Below are 27,686 nucleotides of genomic sequence, written 5' to 3'. Positions count from 1 at the left end.
GAAAGCTTTAGATGTATTTAATAAAATTCAGTCCTATGAAAAGGCCTAGATGAAACCTTGCACTTACATTTTTAGAATGAATTATCTGTACCAGATAAAGATTAGTTGATTGATATAGTTCAGTTTTATTTCCTGTATAGATGCATATTTCAGATGTTGTCACCTATTTGCCTAAATGAAATCAGTTTTCCTCTCTAGGCCAGTGTGAGTTTGGGACAGTATATTTGGGGAACAAGTATGGAAAAGCAACTTTCAACTGAATGCTTTATAATGGAAAGAAAACGTTTTTACCAAATCAGTACATTTATCATGATATCTGATCAAAGTTGTGCATTCATAGTCATACATTCAGTTTGAAACTTAATAATAACACCTGATATTATGGTTTTTCTATTTTCTTCAGATAGATTTGGGATACTTCTGGCCTTCATTTTTTTTTCTTGCAGTATTCAGAATTAATGCAAGACACAAGTTATTTAGAGTTTTGATGTAGGCCTCCCTGAACCGTCTCTTTAAAGTGAACATCTGAAAGAAAATCAGAAGGAGGCTACTGAACTAAAAAAAAAGACATATTGCATTTAAAAAACAAACAAACAAAAACCCTTGACATCTGTTGCTTGGCAACAAATTTTAGCAGAGTACTGGCAGGAAGGTCCAACTTCTACTGCTGCATCACCTATATCTGCCTCTGAGGTTGAGAGCCAACGTAATAAATTAGGAGGGATTGCTTTCAGAGTGAAACTCATATATTCATCAGAAGGCCTAAAACCTTTTTCTTTTTTTCAAAAGACTGAATGTTGATCAAAGTCGTTTGCATCATCACCATAAGGAGCTCAAAGGCATACAATGAGCAATTAGAAATTAAGAAAAAAAATAGTAGAGAAATCACAGAAAAGCAGAATAATTTAAGTTGAAAAGGATCTCTGGAGATAATTAGGTCAGGATTAAGCTCAGAGTTGCATCAGGATGCTTGGGGCCTTGACTATGTTTTGAAAATTTCCAAGGGTAGAAATTTTACAGCGACTCTGGGACTAACCTATCTCATTACAATTTTTTCTTCTTATAGTTATTCAGAATTTCTTTTGTATCACATGTTTTTTCATACGTGTGAGAGAAGTCTTGTCCCATAATTCTGTAGCCTCCCTTATGGTACTGGAAGATAACAACAGATTTCCACCCTGTGCCATCACCAGGATCAACAAATCCATTTTTTCTCCTTTGTTTGTCTTGTGGTTCTGGCCCTTAAAGTAACACTTTTCAGGACTCTTTCCATTATTCTGAAAATTCTCTGGCCTGAGGATCCCAACCCGGGCATACATGGTCACTGCAGCATATCAAATGCTATGCAGGAAGAGTAAGTATTCACTAAATAATTCTCTTGTTAAGGCTAACCTTCATGTCTGGATGAACATACATACTCTATGTTAATTTTTAAGCTCACTTTTCCCACTCTTCCAGGTCCTTTCCTTCAGAGCTAGAAAGCTTTCCTCAGGAGCTAAAAAAAAAACCCTCTGTATCCATGAAAAAAACAAAAACAAAAACAAACAAACAAACAAAAAAAACCATGCAGCTCTCCTGTAACCAGATTGTCTGATTCACTTGGATGTGGCATCTCTTTCTCCTTCTGTGTGTGTGAAATATATCACAGGATGCTCACCAGCTCTTACTAGGAAAACTGGGTGAATAATTTGTACAAATGAAAAGGAGTAACACCTGCCTCTAGCTCTGATACAAACACTTAACAGAATAGAACTATAATCAAAGTACTAAATTGAACTTGTGAGTTTGAGAAATTTCTTAGATACAAACTTGTAAGCAAATATTCATCAATTCTCTACTTAGTGCCTGATCATCCTAGGTATAGAAGCTAACTGATCCCTTTCTTTTCTCCCACTGACTTAGATTAAACAGGCAAAAATCACCTTACTGTTTCATAAACTCAGATTAAATTGATTTGTAAAAAAAGAAATATATTAATTTGAATAAAATGTATATGGGTAATTGTGAAATTTGAGCAATATCCTGTGTACAATATACAGGAATTTTTGGGAAACATTTATTGAAATTTTTCATCTAAACAGTGAATACACTAGAATTGTGCATTAGAGAAAAGAACTTCAACAGTGGAAAATATTTTAGATTTTTATTTATATTTTCTAAAGAAAGAGGAAAAAGTCCCTCAATCAACATAAGTGTAAAATCTAGATAGGCACATGTTAGTGTGATATTTATGAAGTATATGTAATGATGACATGCTGAACATACTAAGAAAATTCTCAGTTCCATAAAATAAAAGCAGTAAGAAATTCTGTGTGTTCGCTGCATGAATGCTGTTGACTGGTCAACAAAGCTGAGAAATTCTATTATCTTCTGTTGGAAAGATTTTCCTATGTTACACTATAGTCCTGACGGAGGCCTTCCTAAGAAAGGACACTCATCCTCAAAAGAAGATCAATCCTTTGTTTATACATCTTTTATGGAAATGATTAATTTTACACTAACTACCATGTGCTAAGCAATTAGTGCTGTGAAAATTAATGAATTTGTTTTCAGAGAAAGTCATAACTGAAAGGGCTGATGTACATTAGCTTTCCTTCATGGTAGAGGTGTCTTATCTGTCTCCTACAAAGCTAGAATCCGTAATCTTAATGACAGCTTCTCTTTGACCTAAATATTGACTAACACCTGGATTTTCTCAGTGACTTTCTAACCATGAGCTACAAAGTCTTTCTATATTTATCAGACTGAATGATCCTCAGCTTAACTCCATGCTGAAATGATACTGTAATGTGTCAGTTCCAATCTATTTTTTTTTCTTTTTCTTCCTACAAGATAAAGCAGGTAAGCAAATCTTTCTCTTTTAAGTGGATTGTGACCATCACCCTTATTTCTGTAATTTAGAACTGGTTATCTGCTATTGCCTTTCTCTAAGACGTTATTTCATTTTTAGAACTTCTTTAAGTGTTACCAAGGTGCAAATTTTACTGTATTATTTATGAAATTATGGCATTTCTGAAATTCGCAGACTTTACAGTGTCTGATGCCTCTCAGCATGTTTTATGTGGAAGTATTCTTTCTAAACTCTTGACTTCATCATAGAATTATATATGTATATCTTTACATCCACTGTAACCTGAGGGAAAAAAAAAAAAAGCGAATAGAGCTGTAAATTGATTAACATTGCAAAACATAAGAAGGAGACTTTTCAAATGAAGTAAGACTGTATTTTGCAGCCTTTTGAAGAGAAAAGGAATTAACATTGATCTACAATAGTGGAGGACTAAAGATATATGGAGCTCAGGTACTTTTTCATTCCATATTGTTACATGAAAAGAGTTTAATGGGAGAATGCTCCCCATAACAGCATCACAAGCAAATATGTTTCTATTTGTCAGCTGTACTTAATGAGCAGATGAGTAGTGAGAACAATGACGTTATTGTCAGATATGGCTTGCATAAAAAAAAATACAACACTTTGTACACAGTTCATAACCAGAGGCCTGCGAAGACGGTGAAGTGTCTATAGGGGAAGACATGAGGAGTAGCTGAAATTCCTTGGTTTGTTCAGCCTGGAGAAGAAGAGACTGAAGGAAGATCTTACCTCATCCTACTGCTTTCTCACAAAGGGTGCAGTGGGGCAACACTGATCTCTGCTCTCTGATGACAGTGGCAGGACCCATGGGAATGGCATGAAGCTGCATCAGGGGAGTGTCAGACTGGGCATTAGAGAAAGGTTCTTCACCAGAGGGTGGTCAGGAACTGGAATTGTCTTCTCGGAGCAGTGGCCACAGCACTGAACTTCCAGAGCTCAAGAAGTGTTTGGACAATGCTCCCAGACATATGGTCTGAGTTTTGGGTTGTTCCGTGTGCAATTGGAATTTGGACTCAGTGATCTTTATGGGTCCCTTCCAACTTCGGATATTCTATGATTCTGTGATTCTAATTCAAGCAAGATAGCTTGATGCACTTTGGCATGCTTACAGGTGACAAATGTCTTCTATTCCAATTCCAGGAAATATACTTTATATATTTTTCACAAAAAATGCAACAAAAAATTGCACTACTAGATTAGTTTTTTAGCAAAAACTGTTCTAGATTGTATCTTATTCTGAAAGACTTTCCAAGACAAACAAGATCACAGATCAATGAACAAAACTGGTATCTATTTTGCTAGTCTCAACATATTTTTTATGAACTATGTGCAGATACAGAGCTATTTTAGCAACCTTGTCTATCCTCTGTAGAAGGGCATATATTCATGTCAAGATTCCAGGCTTGGGTGGTTTGTGATGCCCTTTTCAATTTTGTATTCATGAAATATCTTTAATGACCTTGCATTCATTGAGTAAAGTGTGAATTACATCATCCTGGTAAAGTTATTTCATGCTTTTCTTGTGAATTCAAAACATAATACATGTACAACTTCACATCATTTAAGAGAATAGATTAACTCAACTGAAAAAATGTGTAGAAATTAAGATTTTTTTTATTATAGAAAATATGTTTTATATCAAGAAAGAATACTAGTGAATTATGATTCTATTTGAAGATATCAAGATTATCGATATTTAAATATATTTTTAGAAGAAAAGTTTGGATCTACAAAAGACTTAATCCCATGTCTACAGTGAGGCAAATCCTTGACCAAGTGTACATAATTTTAGCTAATTCTATATAAATGGGGATTGTTGTTTTCTTTATATTCCTGCTCATATAAAAAAAAATGTGTGATGTGTTCAATCGAGGAGATGAGCTGTCAGTGAAAAGAATAACGTAGAATATTTGAGAAGAGACAGTTTGTTACTTTGTTCCTTATTTTAATAAAATACGCTACTCACATCATTTCCTTTTGCTTATAATTTAAATAATGTGTGTGTTCATGTCCTTAAGGATTAAAAAAAAAAAAAGGAAGTAGCTATTTTCCAGTATTTCCCAGCAACCTTGAGTTGCTGTATGTTAGCATTACTTCATAGTATCTATTGACTTGTAATATCATTACATTAGAGAGAAAAACTGAGAGAAAATAGCATTGAATAATCCATTTATATACAGTAGATTCTAAATACCAAGGTGTTTTGTTTATTAGTTCATAGGTTGCTTTCTTTCAAGCTTTCAAGGTCAAAACCTTGGGTTTTCTTTTCCTTAGAAGGTGACAGTTGTTTTTTCATTTTTAAAATTTGCTTTTCAGAAATGATCATACGAGGTAACATTATTAACCTTATCATAGCCTTATTCATCCGAACAAAATCTTGAAACATTTTGTCATTAAAAAACAACAAAAAAAAGCATTAGAGGAGCTTTAATCAATTTGTTAGAGTAAATGAAAAATATCTGACCAGAGAAATATAAAATAAGATATAGAATTCATTCCTGCATTTTGACAAAATAAATTTTAATGAAATAAGAGTTGAATTTGACTCTTTGGAAACCGAGGCTTAACAAACTAGAATTTTTAGTGGCTTTCATTGTACACATTGAAACTAGAAATAGAATTGTTTAGTTGAAATCAGTATGCCAGAATCCTCTGGCTGTGGCTTTTAGACTGGCTCTACTGGGGACAATTTTTTTCTTGTCAAAGCTAGCAAGACTAGCTATGAAGAAAGATTAGTAATTGATGTCCACACCAAAGAACCTAAATGTCAGCCCTCTCTCAGAGGTGTTGAAAATGCAACAACTTCTATTGGATATTATTTTCTCCACCCTCCTTTCTCCATTCTCGTTTCCCAAGATTTGCACAGGTGCATTTTTCTTCTTAATATCGCATTTTGTTTTAAGCATCTGTTTTGGTTTTTCGGTAGTGTAAAGGCAGCAGACAGCCCAAAGAATTTCACAGAATCATAGAATCGTTTCAGTTGGAATGGACTTTTAAAGGTCATCTAGTCCAACTCCCCTGCAATGTACAGGGTCATCAACAGCTAGATCAGGTTGCTCAGAGCTTAGTCCAACCTGACCTTGAATGTTTCCAAGGACAGGGCATCCACCATGTCTCTGGGCAACCTGTTCCAGTGCCTGACCACCATTATTGTAAAAAATCTTTTTCCTTATATTAAATGTAAATCTACCTTCTTTTAGTTTGAAACCATTTCTTCTTATCCTATCAGATTTGAAACCATTTCTCCTTGTCCTGTTTCCTTGTAGCATTCACATTTAGCAAAAAAAGCCTACCACTGCAGCATGATTTCTGAAGCAGTAATCAGTGTCATAAGGCTTTGGGTGATTGTTTGTATGCATACATATATATGTCTATACACATATATATCACTTACTGGATAAAAAAAGAGAAACAGAGGCCATATATATATATCATCTATATGTATATGCATGTCTATTTAGCTACATTTGTATATCTACACTTGTAATGTGCATATTTCTGTGCAAGTACTGTATTTGCTCAATGTAGCATCATATTGTGCACTAATTTGATAACTACAGCATTTTGTCTTTGAAATATGCATGCTTGTTGTCACTTGTAAAACAGTATTATTACAGAATGAAACCTACCTACTCAGGCACTGTACATATCCATCTCTAACTAATAAGATCATTTTAATATGTGCTGGGAAAACAAAAAAATAAGATAAAGTTATCACTGTGGTCTTACCTGTATACATTGCTAAATTAAACATGGACTCATCTGCCCTGCTCACAATTAAATCATATGTGGGAAAGAAACAAAGCACAGATAAACTTTAACAACTCTACATTCTTTTAACACACTTGGAGCAGAGGACAGACATGATAGTAACCCAGGTAAAGAAAATGTTCTTTCTTTTTAGAGAGAGAAATCAACCCTGGGACCCACGAACAAGTAAGCCATTAGCAATTTAGGGCAAGAATTTTAACTGAAAAGCAATAAATAGCAAAAACAATAGCCTGTGGAGTCCGGGAAACACATAGAGATGTTATGTTTAGCACCATGACAAAGGGTGATTATAAGATTTGGAATAGCCAGGCTGCCAGCCAGGAGTAGGATGTGTGAACTGTTCCCTTGAGGGTATAATGCTCCTTGCAGCTGGGCAAACGATTCTGTTCATAATATTAATAAATAAATAATTTTTATACCTCTGACTGGTGTGGTTCTGTATATATGTGGTTCTGGTGTGGTTCTGTGGCTACTGTATCCTAAGTTGGCCCACGACAAATATTCACAGAACTCAGATACTTGTCCACTTTTATGATAATTGAACTAGTTCTGTTGCAGTTGAAATTAAATCATTCTCTTCCAAATCTGCTTTCTTTATTATTCTCCCCAAAATAGAAAGTTACACGTAGAAAACATCTCTGGGAATAGTCATTTTATTTTCAGATCTTTTTCTTTGACTTAGTTTAGAAATAGCAGTGGATTTCTTTTCTTTTTTCTCTCTCTCTCTTTTTTTTTTTCATCCCAGTAGGGATACATAACTCTTTTTATCTAATCATTTCTCTGATTTTTTTTTTTAAATCTTAATAAGGTGTTATTCAAAGTAAAAGCTGACTGCTCTCTCTTTAAAACATTCTGATTTTTGTTGAAGCAGGCTAAATTGAATTATTAACCTATGTCAGATTTAAAATTTGAAATAGAAATTTCAAAGATAGATCACCTCTTGATTCCATACCTGAATCTTACTTCTGGATTAAAGATGAGGAATCACTTTTGTTCTATAATTTCTGTTTATTTTAGCTTTTGTGAAAATAGGTTATTACACTCAAGGGAAAAATGTATTAAATCTTCAGGAAGAAAAAATATTTTGCTGAGTTTTGGGAAAAAAAATATATTTTGATACCAGCAGTTTATTTCAAAAGTGAGCTCAAAGAAAAGTGTGTCTGTGATAATAATGAAAAGTAACTTTTTTTTACTATCATATAATTTCATAGTTTATTTCATGTATTAAATATTTTGCAGTGTTGTATTCTAAATTTCATAACAATGACTGTAATGTCAGATAATGCATATTTTTCAACAACTTATATATACATAGAAGCATTCTTCATTTGACCAAAATAAGGTCTTTGCTTTTGGTAAACTGAGTACTTGCTAATAAATTCTATGTTATGAGCTGAATTTGGACCATCAAATTCTCTGTTATATTATTGAGCAATTGTTTAAAAAGCTGTGACATTTTGAGGAATCAGTCCTTGAAATCACAGTGGTTACCATTCCTCCTAGGTAGACTGCCACATAATTGTAATTTGCATGAGAAAAACTTTATTAACTGTTGTTGCCAAGCATAGCTCTTGCTCTTCAGAGGTCACTAGAAGCTACAATTTCAAAAATAAATTTGCTACATATTAAGATTGGTGTTATGAAAAGGAATCAACTTCACTGTTTTTTGATCATATCTAATCTCTTCCACTGTGATAGATTTTAAATTTTATTCTAGGAGAATGAACACAGTAAGCAGTCATTTTCCTTTTTTCCTTCCAAGTTAAGAGATCACTGATGTCTGAATTGTTTTCTACATTCTCAGTGTAGAAAACTCGGCATTGGACAAAAAGATGCAAACAGTTTTAAAATACAGAGGATGAAAAATATGAAATAATTTAAGAGTATTTATGGACAAATTTCACAAGTGTGCTCATTATTAAGAATGATTCTCTTCCAGATTTTAAGAAAAACAAAGCCAAACCCAAATACTTAAATTGCTTTTCTAGTTGCAGAAAGATCATAAGTCTGTCTTTGTGATTGGCAACCCTGCTCCCTGGTTGGCAGAGGGGTAGAAAATAGCTTGGCTTGAGGTATCTTCCGAACCTAGCCATTCTTTGATTCTATGATATGATTATTAGCAAATATATCAAAATATTACTGTACAGAAGGCATGTCCAACCTGCTGCCTAGAGGCCACATACAGCCAAGCCCAGCCTGTCCTGTGGCCCACCCTCTGCACTGTGCCACCCTGACAGTGGCTCTTCCCTGCTGAGCAGCTCGGCCCATCCCTGGGCACGCATCCATCACTCAGCAGCAACCAAACATTGATGTGCTATTGGCACTGTTTGGGCTGAAATCAGAACATGGGGAGGACAAAATGCAGTGCTATCTTAAGTTATTTAAATAGTTTTATGTATTTTTATACACTGGCTAAACACAGTCCTGGGAACAGTGAAAAATATGCAGCCTTGCTTTCCATTTTGATAAAGAGAATAAATTTTGAGAAAAATTTCAAGATTGCCAAAAAAATTGTCAACTTTTTGGTATATTTGAGACTCCATTTTCAATCTACATAAGTACATTACCTGTGAATTTTCTAATTGAATGCATAGAGCTGTAATCAGATATTCAACTCAAAAACCTGACCATGCCCCTTTCATAAGAGTTTACCAGACTTTTGTAAGACTTGTCTTACCACTTCACAATCATACCTATTAATGTAATTGTTTTTTGACAGTACATAGGTTTGTGAACAACTGTTTTCAAGGATGAAGCAGGACAACCAGGTGATCAGGCCCAGCCAGCATGGGTTTATGGGTCTTTTTCATGGGTTCATGAAAGTCAGGCGCTGCTTGACCAACTTGATCTCTTTCTATAATCAAGTGATCTGCCTGATGGATGAAAGAATGGTTGTCAATGTATCTACCTTGACTTCAGCAAAACCTTTGTCACTGTCTCCCACAGTATTCTCCTGGGAAAGCTGGCAACCTGTGTCCTGGATGGTTAAACTCTGCTGGGTGAAGGACTGGCTGGATGGCCTAGCCCAGAGAGTGATGATGAATGGAGTCAAGTCCAGCTGGTGACTGGTCATGAGTGATGTTTCTCAGTGGTCTGTACTGTGGCATGTCCAGTTTAGTATCTTTATTGATGACCTGGACAAGGGGATTGAATGCACCCTAAGTAACTTTGCAGATGACATCAAGTTGGAAGATTCGATCTGCCTGAGGGTAGGAAAGCCCTTCAGAGGGATCTGGACAGGCTGAATATCTGGGCTGAGGTCAATGGGATGAAATTTAACACAACCAAGTGCATGGTGCTGCAGTTTGGCCACAACCTCAGGCAGTGCTACAAGCTTGTGGCAGAGTGGCTGGAAGACTGTGTAGAGGAAATGGACCCGGGGTGTTGGTTGACGCTTAGCTAAACATGAGCTAGCAGTGTGCTTAGGTAGCCAAGATGACCAATAACATCCTGGCTTGTATAAAGAACAGTGCTGCCAGCAGGATCATGTTGTTGATCATCCCCCTCTACTCAGCTCTGGTGAGGCCACACCTTGAGTACTGTGTTCAGTTTTGGGCCCTTCACTACAAGAAAGGCATTGAGGCCCTGGAGTGTGTCCAGAGAAGACAAACTGGTGAGGGGTTCGGAGCACAAGTCTTAAGAGGAGCAGATGAGGGAGCTGGGATTTTTTCCTCTGGGGAAGAGGAGGTTCAGGGGAGACCTCATCCCTCTCCACAACTACCTGAAAGGTGGTTGTGATGAGGTAGGGGTTGGTCTCTTGTTAGGAAAAATTTCTTCTACAAAAGAAAGGTGAGGTACTAGAACAGACTGCCCAGGGAGGTTGTTGAGTCACAGTCCTTGGTGGTGCCCAAGAAACATCTAGATGTGGTACTAAGAGACATGATCAGTGTGAAATATTGGTGATAGGTGGATGGTTGGACTAGATGATCTTGTAGGTCTTTTCCAAGCTTAGTGATTCTATATTTGTAAGAATAAAAATTCATCAGAAATTTCTGATGAACATCTTGAGAAGTCTAAGAATTGCAACAACTTCTGTCAAACCAGACCGATACATAAGTTCTACAAAAACATGGTCAAATAACCCATTACCTTTATGATTTTTGCTCTTTTTAAAACATGTTTTAATAAAAAAATATTTTAAAAGTTTTATTACTTGTATATGTTAACTATATCATATATTTTATATGGAGACTAAGACAATTCCTCTTCACTCAGTGTGGCCCAGGCAAACCAAAAGTTTGGACATTTATGCACTAGAGGTTCCAAAACATAAAAAATAAAAATGTAATTGTCCAACAGCATGAACTAATGAAAAATGTATGGTATGCTTCATATAATATTCTACATTTTTGAGATGAGTGCAGTCTTATTTACAAGTAAAAGAACAATAATGAAGGGCTTTGTCAAATTTTATGGGACAGTGGAAATCATGGTTCCAGTCACATAAATAAAATTGTCTTAATTGTCTTGCTCTATTTAATTATGAGGCCTGTAAAGATAAATATAGCTTTCTTCTCACCATTATCAGCTGAAACTTGAATCTTCATAACCTGATATGAATATTTTGAAATAATAAATTTTTAATGAAGTGGGTTTTGGATAAAAGTCCAATTTATGAGGCAGGTCAGTTTGAAAACTGTACTCCTTTTTCCTACAGTGTGTCTCTGAACTTTCCAGCTACTCTGTTACTCTATTCATGTGAGGACAATGCACTTGCCCTTGTCTAGACAGATAAATCTAATTTTTTTTCCAGACTTTACTGAAAAATGAGAATTGTTTTTTAACTTCATAGCTAGCAAGATATCAAATACATTTCTATGTTTATTAAATGTATCAACCTTAGCTACTGATGTATTAGAATTAATGTTTACAAAGACAAATCTAATACAGTTAAAGAGTCTGTTTTCAACCTAGGATATGTTTATATGATCTCTAAAGTCTTCCACTTCAAAGGCTAAATGACTTCTTTGTAAATGGAATTTTAAGGCAGGCAAATCATTTAATTATCTAGCTATTACATCAACACATCAGGATTCCTTCTGAATGCAGTCTGTTGACATTCTCCTGTCTTCTTTCCAGCTGGCAGCTTCTGGCACTCCACTGAATTTTACAAATCATTGTAACCTCAACAGTAGTGTCCATTCATAATTTTACACTTTGAAAGTCTTTCATATAGTGAAGGCTTAAATGCCATACATATAAACAAATTCTCTCAGACTAAGGCTTAAATAATATTTTTTGGCTAATCATTAAAGGAATTTTAAAATACATCACATTTTGCAATGCTTATAACATTCCTTTTATTTTGTCATTAACAGTATATAAATCCAACCATAGTATCTATTCTGAAAGACAGAAATTAAATATGTAGTATAAAATCTCCATGCCTGATTCTTTGTGCATTTCTGTACATGCTTAGTCTCTTACTATTTTATTTTTTTGTATACAGAAGATAACAACTTACACAATGTGTTGTTTTCCACACACAGCAGATGAGGAATTTGGCTTGTGGCTGTTGACATCCCATCTGAGCTAGGATATATGTTCTTGTCTTTTTGGTGACACATGGGAAATGTATCAAATGAAAGCCTGACTTGGCTGTGCCCCTCTTTCACTGATGGATACCCCGAGGCAGGACATCTCTGAGTAGCAACTTCCTTTTAAGCCAAGTATCTCCTTTGCTCTGGGTGCTAAGGTTAAGTTCTTGAAGAAGATTCATCCAAACAGCTCTCCTGGATATCTTCCCTGAAGGCTGCACGATACAACATCTTTTTATTTTTTATTTTTTTTATAAGGAAAGATTTTGAAAAAACATTGTCATTAATTATAATGGAAACAAAGCAATGAGTCATAGATGGTGCTTTCTGTTTATGGTTGTGTTTTGGGTTTTGGTTGCTAAAGCAGTCTTTAAGTAAATATGTCTTTCTTTCAGTGAGTATTGTTCAGTTGTATAAAAGATGCTGACACAATTCAGAGTTTTGAAAAGAGTAAGAAAAGTCCTGTTAAAAAAAAAAAAAAGCAAATAGTTTTTTGGCTTTTATATTTATGAAGGACATGTAAATTTTTTTCATTATCTATTCATTTTTATATTTTACCATTCTAAGCTGGAAATATGAAAACTAGCAAAAACATACAAATATATATATATAAGGAGCTAAGAGGAATCTGTAGATTATAATAAAAAGTTTAAAGTTTAGAGTTTTATAACACTAATAGCAAAAATACTGACTGATTATTGGATAGAGATACAGAATGGGAATAGCATAGCATGAAAATAAAAGGATATAATTATGATCATGGCTCCATAATCTCAGCTTTTATTGAAAGTATACTGAACTTTTATGGTACTGAATTATGATGTATCTACATACCAGATTATGCAGAGTTGCCTTGAATTTGCACTATGTTAATTGAAACTTCTACAAACTGACTAAGTCCGAATTAGACAGAATTTATCCCTATGCCTTCTATGTACAATTCTGGTGACTGTAAAATCTCATAATTTTGTGTATTACATGTTTTTTATTTGTTAAACATCGAGATATATATATACTGTATGTTTATTTTGAATCTAATATCCTAAAATAATTTTATGCAATTTCCATGGTAGAGCTTTAGTAGTGGAGCTGCAGGGGCAACACCTGTAAGAAGAGATCAAAAGCAGCCCAAAGAGCCATTTCCAGGCAATTCCAAAAGGGACACACCACTGGCCGCAATAGAGCTAACGAGTGATGCTGGTGATGATTTTGCGCTACTATTTTTTCAGAAAGGCAAAAAAAAAAAAATGTTGTTTAGTAGCTGATAGAGAGATAAGTGAGAGAAAAAGCTGGCAGACAGCAAGGATGAAAGAGATAGAGGAGGTGCTTAAGGCACTTGATCAGAGATTCCTCTGCAGCCTGTGGAGAAGACCATGGTGTAACAGATTGTTCCACTGTAGTATAAGATGCACCATGTCAGAGCAGATATCCAAACTGCATCCCATGAGGGTCACCATCCTTCAACTGGCAGATATGTAAACTGCAGCCTGTAGAGTGCAAGAACAGTCATCTGGCAAATACTGCAGCCTGGTGGAGACCCACGATAGAGCAGTTGGTGAAGGACTATTCTCTGGGAGGAAAAATGTGTGAGGAAGGAGATGACATGTTATGAACTGACCACAACTCCCATTTCTCCTGAGTTGCTCAGTGCGGGAGAGATAAAAGATTTGGGATGATGTTGGAGAGACAGCACAGCAGGACATAAGCAATCTAAGAGTTTCCTGAAATGTGTTGGCAAAAACCTTCTCCTCCATGAAAATGAGCCAAGAAGGAGACATGCTATGCTGGACATTGTCCTTGCCAATGATGGGAGCCATGGTGGAGAGTATGAAGGTCAAAGGCAAACTTGGTTTCAGTGGCCATGAGATGGTGGAGTTCTGTCATGGTTTTATGATTTGTATTATCGGTATTCCACATCATAATGTCATATGGTGCACTGGGAGTTAAAGAGTTAATGCTCCAGTTCCATGGATCGTCAGTATTTCCAGGTATACCTGTCTCAGAAGAGAAGAAGTACGTACCCTGGAGGACTTTGCATTTCCAGTCAGAAGGAAATATAAAATTGTTTGCATATCATGAGACTCTCTCTTTTCCCTTTCTGCTTGTCCCAGCAGCATCTGTGCTCTCTAGTCATCTCGTCTTAAGCATTAGAATAAAGCTGTCGGTTTTTAGACACTCTCTCTCTAATTTTATTTGATTTATTAACTTCAATTCTAGTTATATTCTATTATACTGTGTTATCTTGCATTCCGATATCATATTTAGTAAATTAGTTTGTTTCTCCTCAGATTGTTGCCACTGTTTTGTTTTTAGGACCATCTCCCTACCCCTTCCCCTTTCTCCCTTTCCCTTTTCCCTGGGTTTGGATCCGTGTGTCCCCTCACCCCACTAGTCACGGAACTGGGCCAAACCAGCCCATAAACCATTGACAAGTTCAGGATCCTGAGAGCAAGGAGGAGTGTGAAAAGCGAAATCACAATACTGGATATCAGGAAAGCAGGTGTTAGCCTCCTCAAGATCTGCTTGGAAGAGTCATGTGGCTCTAAAGGGAAGAGGAAGCTCAAGAAAACTTGCTAATATTCAAGAATCACATCCTCCAAGGGTACATCTCAACAAAGAATAAGTCAGTTAAAACTGTCATTAAGTTTGCAGGGATTATCAGGTTGTTCCTGGCCAAACTCAAACACAAGAATAAAGACCACAAAGGGTGGAAGCAGGGATAGGTCACCTGAAAGGAACAGAGAGACATTGTCTGAGCGTTCAGAGATGAAGTTAAAAGAGGCAAAGGTCAAATGGAGTTAAATCTGGCAAAGAATCTCAAAGGCAACAAGAAAGAGTGCTATAAATATATGTAACAACAACAACAACAACAAACTAGGCAAAATGTAATTGTGCTGCTGAACAAGTCAGGGGACCTAGTAACACAGGGCATGGAAAAGACTGTAGTATTGAACTATACCTTTGCCTTAATCTTTACTAGCAAGACTAACCATTACAAATCCCAGGTCCCTGAGAATAGAGAGCAAGAAAGATATTCCCTTGGTTCAACTGTTTCAAGTGGGTCAGATCAAAGTATTATGAAGCAAATCGAACCGGGGTCCTGATGGAATGCATCCACAAAAACTGAGGAGTATGGTTCTCAGTGCAATGCCATTCAAGCCTTTGAACAATCGGTGATAGGAAGAAGTTCCTCAAGACTGTAGGAAAGAAAATGTTACTTCTGTCTACAGAAAAGGAAAAAAGGAGAGTGCAGGAAACTACAAGCAGGTCAACCTTACCCTGATCCAAGGAAGGAAGAGTAACAGATGATTCAGGAAAGCATTTCCAGGCACATGAGGGAGAAGAATGTGATCAAGAGCATTATTAATAAGGATTCACCAAGGGAAGTCATATATGACAAACTACATAGATCTGGCCAAAAATAATGCCTCCTAGTTATTTCTGTGGACTGTGAAAGATATGAAGAATTCAATGACACTATTTGATAGAGAAAATTATTATCTACAAAACACCATTTTTCCATATAGTTGCTGCCAGTAATGAACAAGAGCCTGCATGCTGCACTCGTAAAATCAGCACTAACAGAAGTGACTCGCTGTCATTGTTGCTACTGCTGAAACATACTACCCAATGTCTCACTGTGCTCACATCCACTGTTTGATTTCCATAAACGTTCAGCAAGCATTGATGAATGTCAGTGGGTGCAATTTTTTCCACATAGAGAAATTCAATTACACACCATTGCTTCATATGCACTTCCATGTCAGACATAATTTTGTCAGTGTCCCTCTGCTGTCATCTGTTGTGACAGCAACAAAATGTAATGGAATATTGGTGGGAAATTTCAGCCTCTACTGCCATACCAACACCATTCACCTCAAACATCGTGAGTCAACATAATAAAATCATAGAATAGAATCACAGAATCACCAAGGTTGGAAAGGACCTCTAAGATCATCTAGTCCAACTGTCCACCTATCACCAATATTTCCCACTAAACCATGTCCCTCAATACCACATCTAGATGTTTCTTAAACACTTTCAGTTTTGTATGACTCCACCACCTCCTTGGGCAGCCCATTCCAGCTCCTGATGACACTTTTGTAGAAGAAATTTTTCCTAATATCCAACCTGAACCTTCCCAACACAACTTAAGGCCATTCCCTCTAGTCTTACTGCTAGTTACGTGGAAGAAGGAAGACACCTGGCCTACCCCTACCTCACCACCACCTCCTTTCAGGTACTTGTAGAGAGACATTACTTTCGGAGCAGCCTTATGTAGATAAATTTTTGTGATGAAGACCTTTTTCTCAGATTCGGCAAGAGTACAAAGGCAATTCACCTCTTATCCATGTATTTCCAGTGTTCAAATTGTGAAATGTTTTTCATTTTTTCTTTTCTTCAGATTCTCAGCAAACTTTTACTTGATCAATTATTCCTCTCATAGTAACTCACTAAATTGCACAAAATTATGGCAAAGTTTCCTGAAAAATGATAGACATTGCACAAAGAACTGCAGTTGCATTAGAAAACAAGATGATCAGTAAACAAAAAATAAAATTAAGAACAATGGAAAAAAAGTAATTTGGGGAAACAGGGATAATTATTCCTAAAATGTTGCTGTCACTCAAATTCATTTTTACTCTCATTTATCAATACCTTATGTTAATGTTAAAACTTCAACTATTTAACTGTCACTAATGAGCATATACTGGAAAATACAACCCAAATACAGCTATGTACAGTTTTTATTCCTTTCACAACAGCAGTTCTTTGAGATGGAAAAATAAACATGACCAGTGAGAAGTCTGAGGGTTTCAAAGCATTCTTTCATTAGACATAATACTTTGATACATGCTAGAAATGCAGAAGATGGCATGAAATGCAGTATTTCTCCAAACAGATCTCGGACACTAATCCTTGATGCTTTACTAGACATAACTTATGTGATGCATTTTCATTCCATGTAAAAATCTTTGTTGTATCAAATATAGGGAATTAGAGGAGAAAGCCAGATGAGTAAAATACGACTATTAGGGTAAGAGAAAGTATGCATTGGGAAACCCTGGTAGTTTTCTAGACTTCCAGTATTGTTGTATTAGGCGAAAAACGGAGCGTTCGGGATGTAACGTGGAAGGCCCTTCCCCATTTCGCTTGCTATTGGTTGACCTACTTACTTGAACCCGCGATGTAAGAAGGAGAGGCTGTACCTCTTTGTTTTAATAACAATGTGTATGACCACTCTATGTATGGCTTTTCGGAAGTGAGTGGACAGAGCGGGATATTTAATATGATTGGCCAGTAGCCCACATGAACTTCTGGAATAGTCTAGTAAAAGATAAGAAATACTATATAGTTCTGTAACTTTTACCAATAAACGCCATTTTGCTGTTCATCATATTGATGTCTATATGCAGTATTTGGCCCGGACCAGACTTTTGGTCTCAGCGTGCAAGGGCGAAGTGCAGAGGGTTGCCTGTGTTCAGCTACACAGTATAAAGATGTATGTTACATATTTTAACATTCACATACTGCATTGAATAGAAAATCTAGAATATATTTAGCCTCTTAGCTCTCTCAGTGTTATGTCAATGTCATTTTAACAAGGTTTGTAAAAGAAAGGCTAACAGTAGTATCAAGAAAAAACAAAAACAAACAAACAAACAAAAAAGAAAACAGCTTTCTTCTCCCTTTTCAACACTACACCTTTCTCCCTGCTTCCTTATCTCTGATTCCCTTGCATTCACTGCATGTTATACACAGTCTTTCCTATTTTCTTCAGTGCGGCATTGGGAAGGTTGTGTTATTTAGTGGTTTCTTACTGCAATTCTTTGCAAATTCATTTTTCTCTGCTGCATTTTGCCTCTTATTGTTCTTGTCTTGTCTCCTGATCTTAAAGAAGTCCCCAGAAATTATGAATGTACACATAAGTAACATATGACAATGATCATCTCTGCCACTTTAAACATGTGTTGCAGAAAACCTGAAAACACTATTATTTTATATAATTCCAAAATATATCTTTCCGTGGTCCAAATATCTTGTCTTAGAGAGTCTTGAGACTTTGAGAAGTTTTACTTTTCTGTGTGCATATGTATCCTGCAAATTACAGTAAAATCTCATTTTTAGGACCTTTGGATTTATAGCATGTGCAAATCAATAGTAAATTATACAACTCTGACCTAAAATTTCTTAGACGAAAATTTGGAAAGTAAATTCATCAGCCATAATTATACTGCATTACAAACGTATGTCAGCTCCTAACGTAGTGTCAGCTGTGCAGACTCCAGGATTGTCAGAACAGTCAGAAAGAAACAAAAATGTGTTAGTTCCATTCAATGCAATTCTCAAAAAATTAAAAAAAAAACTCTGCACCTACATTGGCTTTCTATGGGCTGCAACTTTCTTCTGGCCATATCCAGTTGCTGTGCTGTAGGGCTCTCCACAAGCTCCACTGTGGATATCTGCTTTGACATGGTCTGTAGGGGGATAGGCTGCTTCATGGTCTTCTGCACAGGCTGTGGAATAATCACTGCTCTAACACCTGGATCACCTCTTACCCTTCTTTCTTCCCTTATCTTGTTGTCTGCAAGGTTGTCTCTTTTTTTTTTGTTTTAACTTCTGTCTTTCACTACTGCTGCACAGTACTTTCTACTCTTTCTTAAATACTGTATCACAGAGTACCACCAGCTAGAAGCACCTGTGATTATCATTGACAGCCTTTAGTCTTTTATTACAGACACCACTCTGCAGTCTCCCCATGCCCAAAACCCCACGTAAACCCCCTACAGATAAGTCAGCAGTAGCCAAATTAAAGCCAGTGTCCTTAAGAGAGAGTGTCAGAAGCATGAGTGGTTAAATATCAATTTAAATTAGCTCTTTCTTTTTGTCTATCGATTTCCTATTTTTTTTTTATTGTTCATTTTCATAATTGTTGCTTCCTGATGCGGACAAAATAGCTCATAGCAAAACAACTTTTATTTGTTTGTTTGTTTAACACACACAAATAGAAAAAAATGGTAAGAGGAAATGGTGTTGTGGATGCGTGCTTCAGTGCTACAGACTATCATAGTTTGTTTGTTGTACATCAATTCTTCATGAAAGGCACTGTTTTTGAAACAAACTTTAAGGACCTTATTTTAAACATACATTGTGTATAACAAAGTTCCAATGAAAATTTGAATATTAGTTTAAGCATTTTATATTTTATTATTTTGAATCATTTTTTTAATCAATCTTGTAATTTAGTGGAAATCATTAAAGAAAAAAGAGTTAAGGAAACCTTTTTAATCTTATAAATCCAATTGGTTGTGCATTATGAGTCAATGAAAGGGTCACACTTAAATATCAGAGCTCGTCTCTTAATATGTCCTAGGTATTAAACGAATGCTGTGCTATGACTATCATTGCTTTATTATTATATATATTATTTTCTTATTTCTCATATACAAGGACAATACTTCTTCTAAGGGAAGCCCATGGCTTAGAAATGGAGATTTTTTTTTTTTAATCTTAGCATAGAGCTCATGCCTGATCTAAGACTACATTTAGTGAGCTTTTTTTTTATTTTTCACAAACCTACCCTTGTCCGTGGCTAGTGTCTCAATAGAAAAATAAAAATAATAATAAATAAAACAGCAACAACAAAAGCATTTTTTTCCCATTAGCTTTTATGTATGCTATTTGTGAGAGATTTTTTCTCTACTCAGCAAAGCTTCATTACTGACCAGCAAAGCATGTATTGTGCCTTTTCAATTTCAGATTCTCAACTGGTTCACCCCAAGAGAAATCCAGTCAAAAGGATAGAAAACAGTTTAAGGAAAATATAATTTACCATTTGTGAAAGAACAATTATTAAAACATACCAATAATTCATTTTTTCAAACAATAAAAAGTAAATGTGCAAGTAGAGGTAAGTATCAGTTGTCTGAAGAGTACAGACTAAGAAAGAGGTTCATCTGTAATTAGGAAAAAGTCTGCTTTAATTAGAATGTTGTTGCAATTATGCAATAGTTCTGTTTTTTCCTGTGTAAACACTTGTTTAAAAATAGCTTTCTGATGTATTTTTTTTTCTAAGTTCACTCTATTATTCAATCTAATGTAGTGTGTGGTATAGAAAATTTAAATTTCTCACTGGTTCATAATCTTGCAATCCTATCTTTTAACAATCATTCTCTTTTTTCAAACTCATATTAAAAATTACCTTTTTATTGTCAGTCTCTTTTCCAACATTATCTGTTTTCTCCTGCACATAAGCACATAATAACACATAAGAACATGAATAAAACAAATCAAAGAAATACAAATAAAGACTATATAAATATAACTCATATATACAATACAACCAGTGAATGGCAAGGAAAAAAAAGTCTTATAAACCAAGTTTTTTCAGGAAATTAACTAACTAAAATTGGGATTAAAAGGTATATAAGATTTAGTTTGCTTCAGCCGAGATTGTTACTTAGATCTATAGAAATTACTTTGTAATATACATATATTTAATTTATATTTTAAAATGTTTTTGTAAAAGAATAAAATATAGCTTTTATTTATTTCTAGTTACTTTGTTTTCTAGTGAAATTCTTGGAAAGAGTCTTTTTATTCAATAACAGATTCTGATTAAAAAAAAAGCTTTTTTATAAAAAAAGGTTTGAACTGATTTCTGACTTGCAAAATAATTTTTGGAATGTTCTCAAGATTCCTCATGCATCTTAGGTGATCATTCACTTTTAAAAGTAAAAAAGGCATAAGTAAAAAAGTAAAGGTGTCAGCTATCTGATTCCTTCTGCCTGAAATGGATAAGTTGAAAGCCATAATCAATAAGGCATCTTAGTTGCTGGTCGAGGGAGGGATTGAAAGATAATTGCTGTAGAATTATTTAAATTAAAGTTCAATTTTTGAGTTAATCTGATTATCTGATGAGCAAATCAGCTCACCCTACAAAGCTAGATAAAATAAATTTAATGTACTCTCTGTGAAAGATGATCTGAAATATAAAACAACCATTTTAGAATTCTAAAAGAGAAAGAGAAGAATGCCTGTAATTGGAGGAGAAAAAGTGAGTAAACTGGTGAAACACATCATATTTCACTTCATTGTTAAGTAATATGGTGAAAGACTAACTATCATGAAGAATCAGTCCAGAAACTACTTTAAACTCATAATGATGTAACACTGAGAAGTTCATATTTATACTATATATATATACTATGTATAGTATATATATGAAACATAGATAATATAAATTATTATATTGTCAACACACATGAACATACTTTGGTCATTCTCAAAATAAAACCTAAATTTTGAATTATATTTACATCACCTTTATCATCCTTTTTAGAGGATGATTTCAAGAACAATGCAGTGTTATAAATCATTCTCTGCTGAACTGCAATTTCTCAGAATTCTATTTCCAGAATCTGAAATATCTTCTGAGGCTTTTCTTAAAACTTTTTTTTTTCAAAATAAATGAATAATAAGATAAAAAATCATAGTAAAAATTCTCTGCACAAATGGAGCTAAGCTATTATACTGGTTTGAAACTGACAAGTTGACATCTTCTTGAATTTTTTAATGTAATTTTCCAGCAAAGTATCAAATTAACTTTATTAGGATGAAATAATGACAGACTCTCTCTTTATTCCATTTCAGCTCATCCCTTTGTGTTATGACTGAAACAAATTTACTGAGGGAATACAAAACTCAGTGCAGTGAGCTGTATATCTTGTTCAGAACATGTTGATATTTGGGAATGTTCTCATCAGACTAGTGCATTTTTTACTCTTATCTCTGTTCTTGTTGAAGATCTGTGCTTTTCTTTCGTTTTGTTTTTTTTTAATTCTGATGACTGTCAGATGGACTAAAGACTGCAAAAAAAAAGTCAAAATTAAAAAAAAAATTAGCTAATTTATCACTCATGAAGGGCTTTGAAGTAGAAATAGAAATAATGAATAGAAATAAACATTTAATGTGAAAGCAGTAGAAAGTGAAAAGGCCATGGAGAACTCAGTTTCTGTGAAAACAAACCTTTATAAGTTGTGCAACTTTTAGAAGAAGTTTTTGCTTTTTTAGCTTTTCTAGCATATTGTTTTATTTTTAGAGATGAGAAAAATAAGCTTGAAATTCATAAATGGGAAAATTATCACAGGTCATGCTGACTCTTAACAGATGAACAAATCTACCATTTTTAGTCATTTTTAGTCATTCTTAGACCATGTGGGACTGTTCATGGGGCTTGACGCCCCTCTCAGCACTAGAATTACTTATAATCATGGAATCACCAAGGTTGGAAAAGACCTACAAGATCATCCAGTCCAACCATCCACATATCACCAATAGTTCTCACTAAACCATGTCCCTCAACACAACGTCTAAACGTTCCTTGAATACCTCCTGGGCTGATGACTCTACCACCTCCTTGGGCAGCCTATTCCAGTGCCTGACCACTCTTTTGGAAAAGTAGTATTTCCTAATTACTACATGCCTTATTACTACATTTTTCCCTAAGTGCTTCCACTTCTTCACTACTCTTAACTTTGTATTAAGCATCATACAGATTAATGTTGTTGTTGCTGTTTTTTTTTTTTTTTATAATGCATGATGTAATTCAATTACACATTCTAAACAATACATTGAAAAAGTTTAAGTAAGAATAAGCCAGCCTTCCCTACAGCAAACCTGAAACACAGCTTCAAATATGGCTGAAGTATGTGCCCTTCAGAATATACAACACTCTGTTTATCTGTTTTCAACATACTATTGAATGACAGAGAATGGTTCAGATGGAAAACCAGAGCAATTCAGAGCATTCTGTGCTTATGACCTTTCTAAAGTACATATAAAAATAATGTAGATGTAGTTAGAAAAGTGCTGAACAAGACTTCTGTCAGAAAGAAGATAAAATGCTGACTATCATTATATACATCCATGTCAGTGACAACTGGAAACATTGTTTGAAATCAAAGTGTTTAGTGATAATTTTATTTAATTTTTAATCATCTTTAAAGCAAAAATGTAATAAAATTTTACCTTACATAAAATTGAATGCTTCCCATGATTTCGAACCACTTAAATCAAAGAGAAGACTGTTGCTTTAAAAGTAGTCGCATATAATTTTTATAATAATAAAAAAGTATACAAAGAACAAAGCCTATTGGTAAAAAAAAAAAAACAAAAAAAAACAAAAAAAAACAGCTGAAAGATATCTAGCTGTCAACACTTCCAGTTTGGACTGTTTGAAAAATGTGTAATTTTAGCCTTTATCAGTGACATTACAGAGGAATCCTTGTTTTCCCATTCTGAGAAGCCAGGGTATGCTTTCCTACAGTGTTTTAGTAGTATAGTGCTGTATTTTTTATTCTTATAAAGGAAAAAAAATAGAACCAGTAACACCTTAACTGATTTATAGCTTACTAAAAGCCAAATAAACCAAAGACTTTGAAAAAATCCTTTGTTCTCTAGCATGATTTTGTAAACACATGTATCAGCAGAAATTAAATAGATTTTTTTTGTTTGCCCTAAATCTACCCTGGCCAAAACCAGTATATCATTGTGCTAAGCATAGTGAGTATTAACTAGTGATAGCATTTTTGAAATGTAAAAACATTCAAGAATGTATAGGGATAGATTTAATGCATATAATCATAAATTAACAGGATAGAACTAGATCCAATTTCTCTTTCTCCTAGTCTTCTGACTTGTCCAAGGATTATAGGTACTGAAAGTGTTTCAATTGCTTTAAGTGTGCCCTGCCTGAACCTACGATGATACAATAATAGAATCATGGAATCAGAAGGAAAAGACCTTCAAGATCAAGTCCAACAATCAACCTGATTTGCAATCTGACAACCTGAAGTCCATCACAAAACCATGTGCCCTAGGCCCTAGTGCCATGCCTCTTAAATAACTCCAGAGATGGAGTCTCCAGTATTTCCCTAGGCAATCCATTCCAGTACTTACCAGGCAGTAATGAAATAAAATCTTGATAGTTTGATTCTATACTTAAGAATTATCAGTAGACAATGAATTGCCATTATTATCTTAATTTGGAAGATGGACACTGGAGGGAGGGAGCTGAGGAGAGACGCAGGGAGAGTAATGTTTTCAGGAATCTGTATATAGATAAACAGTTTGATTTTTGATTTGTAGGATTTTGTTCAAAGAAAAGTATGAAGTATATTTATAAGACTGCCTTTTCCTGTTTATGAAATGTCCTTCTTTATTGCTATGTTCAAGTCTACATTGTTTTAAACTTTGAAGCAAATATTACTTAAATTGTCAGAGATTGGTTTGTCACTGCAGATGTCTACATTTGGACCAAAAAGTGCAGACTTTTTTTAAAAATAATATCTGTAAAACTTTTAATCTTTTCTTTCCCCCATCTTTATACTAAAGTAAGATTTATCATTATAGCAACTCTTCTTAGTAATTTGACTGTCTACATGTGAACAAAAGTTCCATGTACTTTTAAACATAGTTCTTTGTTACTATTTCATCCTGCTTTTTTATAAACATAGAGATTCAGAATACCTATTAAAGACATTTGTTTGACATCTTGATATTTTAGCAATATCTTTTCCTTGATTTATTTTTCCGTCTGGCTCCAGCTTTGTGGTTAATGTACAAGTTAGAAGACAGGATTTCAAATTAACGGAGTTGCTATTTTCCTTTGTTTTTCTTTTGGTGTTTTTTTTTTTTTTCAGTAATACTTACCTCCAGTTATTGTACAGAAGGTAAGCATATTTATAATCATATTCTACTTTACAAGGTGTGCATTGCCTATAGAGGATGTGGAAAGAAATTTGTCCATGAGTGGCTGGAAAGCAATAAATAATTAAACTTATTCTTTCAATGAAAAATAGTGTTCCCTGACATAAACTCTCTTATTCAAATGAGATCATGAAAAGGTCAATGCATACAGAGAAAATCTTAAATTTTGTATAATTGTTTTTACTATATAAGTAATCTGATTGCGTCTCTCTTACCTGAATGCATGTATCCATATACATACTTTTTTTACACATACACGTTTATTCCTTTATATTATATATTCTTTTCTTCAGTAAGATAGAACTTCAGGGCAATACTTTGCTGATAACTACACAGAAAGATAAAATACCAGCATCCTAAGAACTGTGTTTACTTCTTCTCTCTCCCTCTGAAGAACTTTGTAGTGAAAGTGGACAGTATACAGAAATGGACAACTACAACGCTGATCAGAATGTCTTAAGAGGAGAGCTAAAGAAAACTGAAACTCTTGTAGCAGTAGGATGAGAAGGAATATGACTAAGGTTTACAAAATCATTCATGCATTATATAAGCTGAATATGAACAGTTATTCACCAAGCGACACTCAGTGAAACCTGAAGGACATCAGTTTCAAATACACACAATTAAGATACTATTTTTACACAGCATTTAGGGAACATTAGGAATACGTTGCCAGAGAATAGCATGGAGATATAAAAGGCCTACTAAAAACATATGTAAAATCATAGTATCTTAAAATTATTAAGGTTGGAAAAGACCACTGAGATCATCCAGTCCAGTGTCAACCCACCATCACCACGCCTGCTAAACCTGGTCTCTCAGTTCCACATCTACACATTTCTTGAAAACCTCCAGGGACAGTGGCTCCACCTGGAGCAGTGGCTACCTGGGCAGCCTGTTCCAATACCTCACTACTCTTTCTGATAAAAAGTATTTCCTAATATCTAACGTGATCCTCCCTTGGTGCAACTTAAAGCCATTACCAGAAAGACATGCGTCTCCCTGAAAGTAATGCCTCATATTTATTTCTAGGGAAACTACAACAGATTCCAAAAGTACAATTGTGCTATTTGATAGAGTCAATTATCATCTACAAAACTCTATTTTTCAACATAGTCACCATTAGCTATGCATTTTAGTCTGTAATGAACAAGAACCTGCATCCCTCACTTACAAAAATCTTCACCAGTAGAGTTGACTCACTGCTGCTATTACAGCTGCTGAAACGCACTACTCACTGCCTCATTGTTCTAAAATACGCTGTTTGGTCTACATAAATGTTCAGTAAGCATTGATTAATGTCAGTGGCTGCCACACACCTTTGCTTCATACTCTTCCATGTCAGATGCTGTGTTATAGACTGCCCATTGTCTGCCATCTGTCGCATGGTAATAAAATGTAATGGAGTATTATTAAGAAAGTTCAGCCTCTACTGTCATACCACCAAGACCTGTGTCTGATGTCATGGACCAATACAATAAAATAGGAGGCATTACTTTCAGAGCAGCTTTCATATAACTAAATTTGAATTAGATATCTTCCTAGAGGAAAACTCTAAAAACAGGTTCTGAGACAACTACAATGGGGGTATTCTGTGTAATGCCCCTAGTACAAAAATTCTGGATACTGGAGAAATACAAAAATGATGGACAAAGAAACTGCCTTGGCATGTTTCCCAAACAGCATTTCCCATCATCACTGTCTGAGACAGAACATTTCTCCAGACAGACTAACCCAGTCAATCACACCCATTAAGAAATTCCTCAGGTTCTGTTAATCTTAAGCAGAACTAATAGTAGGAACACTGGATTTGTTTCTGATTTTAAAAACCTTAAAAACTTGCTGGTTATGAAATGGAGATCACTTGTAAGTGTGTGACTTGAGATCAGAAGGAGGTAGACACTGATGTAGATGAAGGTTAAGTGTTGATAGAGACATATTAAAAACAAGCAAAACAAAGAAGTAAAACCAACAAAACAAGCAAAAAGTCCTATCCAGAACTGATCTTTCTGTGAATATTTTCAATATGATAAATAAATTTAAAAAAAAAAACTTGCAAACTTGTCCAGTTAATTCACAATTTCTGCATCAGAATTCAGAAGGTATGATAAGTTATTATTTCAAACATTATCTCATATGGTCAAAAAACCATGTGCACAACCTGTAATGAAATGATTGTCATACAGAGAGGTCATTTTATTTGACTGATGTAAATGAAAAAAATAACAAAAATTATGGATGCCAAATTATTTTTACAGGTCTATGACAAAGTGGACTATGTTATTCCCTCTTTTCATACTATCACCTAATTCACCACATATTCTCATGTCAAGACGTAAGAGCTCAGGAACTACAGCTGCACAGCTATATCTGTCAGGGATATATTTATTATTGAGTGATATGATAGTATTCCAGTATTTTCTATGACATGAGCAAATTATGACTTGAAGGAAAATTAACACATTCATTCAACTTTTTTGTTTCTGAAATCACAATGGCATGTTAGTAAGATATTAGTGCTGCGGATAATTTATAATACTTCGTGTAGACTTTTAGTGAGTATAAGTTTAAAGACAATAGTTCAGAATTCTTGCAAGCCATGATAAAGTTCAAGCCTAGATTTTTCATCTTAAAGTTTTAGGGACCTGTTGTGTTGGGTTGTTTTTTTTGTTTGTTTGTTTGTTTTTAACAGAAGGGAAGGGAAGGGAAGGGAAGGGAAGGGAAGGGAAGGGAAG

General features: G+C 34.9%; 1 long non-coding RNA gene across 1 annotated transcript in view; it reads right to left on the bottom strand.

Moving 5' to 3' along the window:
* The window catches only part of LOC110408210, a 35,883-nt gene continuing 19,062 nt past the window's right edge, over positions 10,866-27,686 (bottom strand). Inside the window, exons 5-6 of the long non-coding RNA XR_002444221.1 lie at positions 20,384-20,425; positions 10,866-12,642 (exon numbers count right to left, since the gene is read on the bottom strand). This is a non-coding gene — a long non-coding RNA (uncharacterized LOC110408210). The remainder of the gene's footprint in view (positions 12,643-20,383; positions 20,426-27,686) is intronic.

Source organism: Numida meleagris, chromosome 1, assembly GCF_002078875.1.
Source record: "Numida meleagris isolate 19003 breed g44 Domestic line chromosome 1, NumMel1.0, whole genome shotgun sequence".
In the NCBI taxonomy this organism is placed as follows: domain Eukaryota; kingdom Metazoa; phylum Chordata; class Aves; order Galliformes; family Numididae; genus Numida; species Numida meleagris.
Note: the sequence above shows the minus strand (reverse complement) of the source record. Positions and strands in the feature narration are given on the sequence as shown.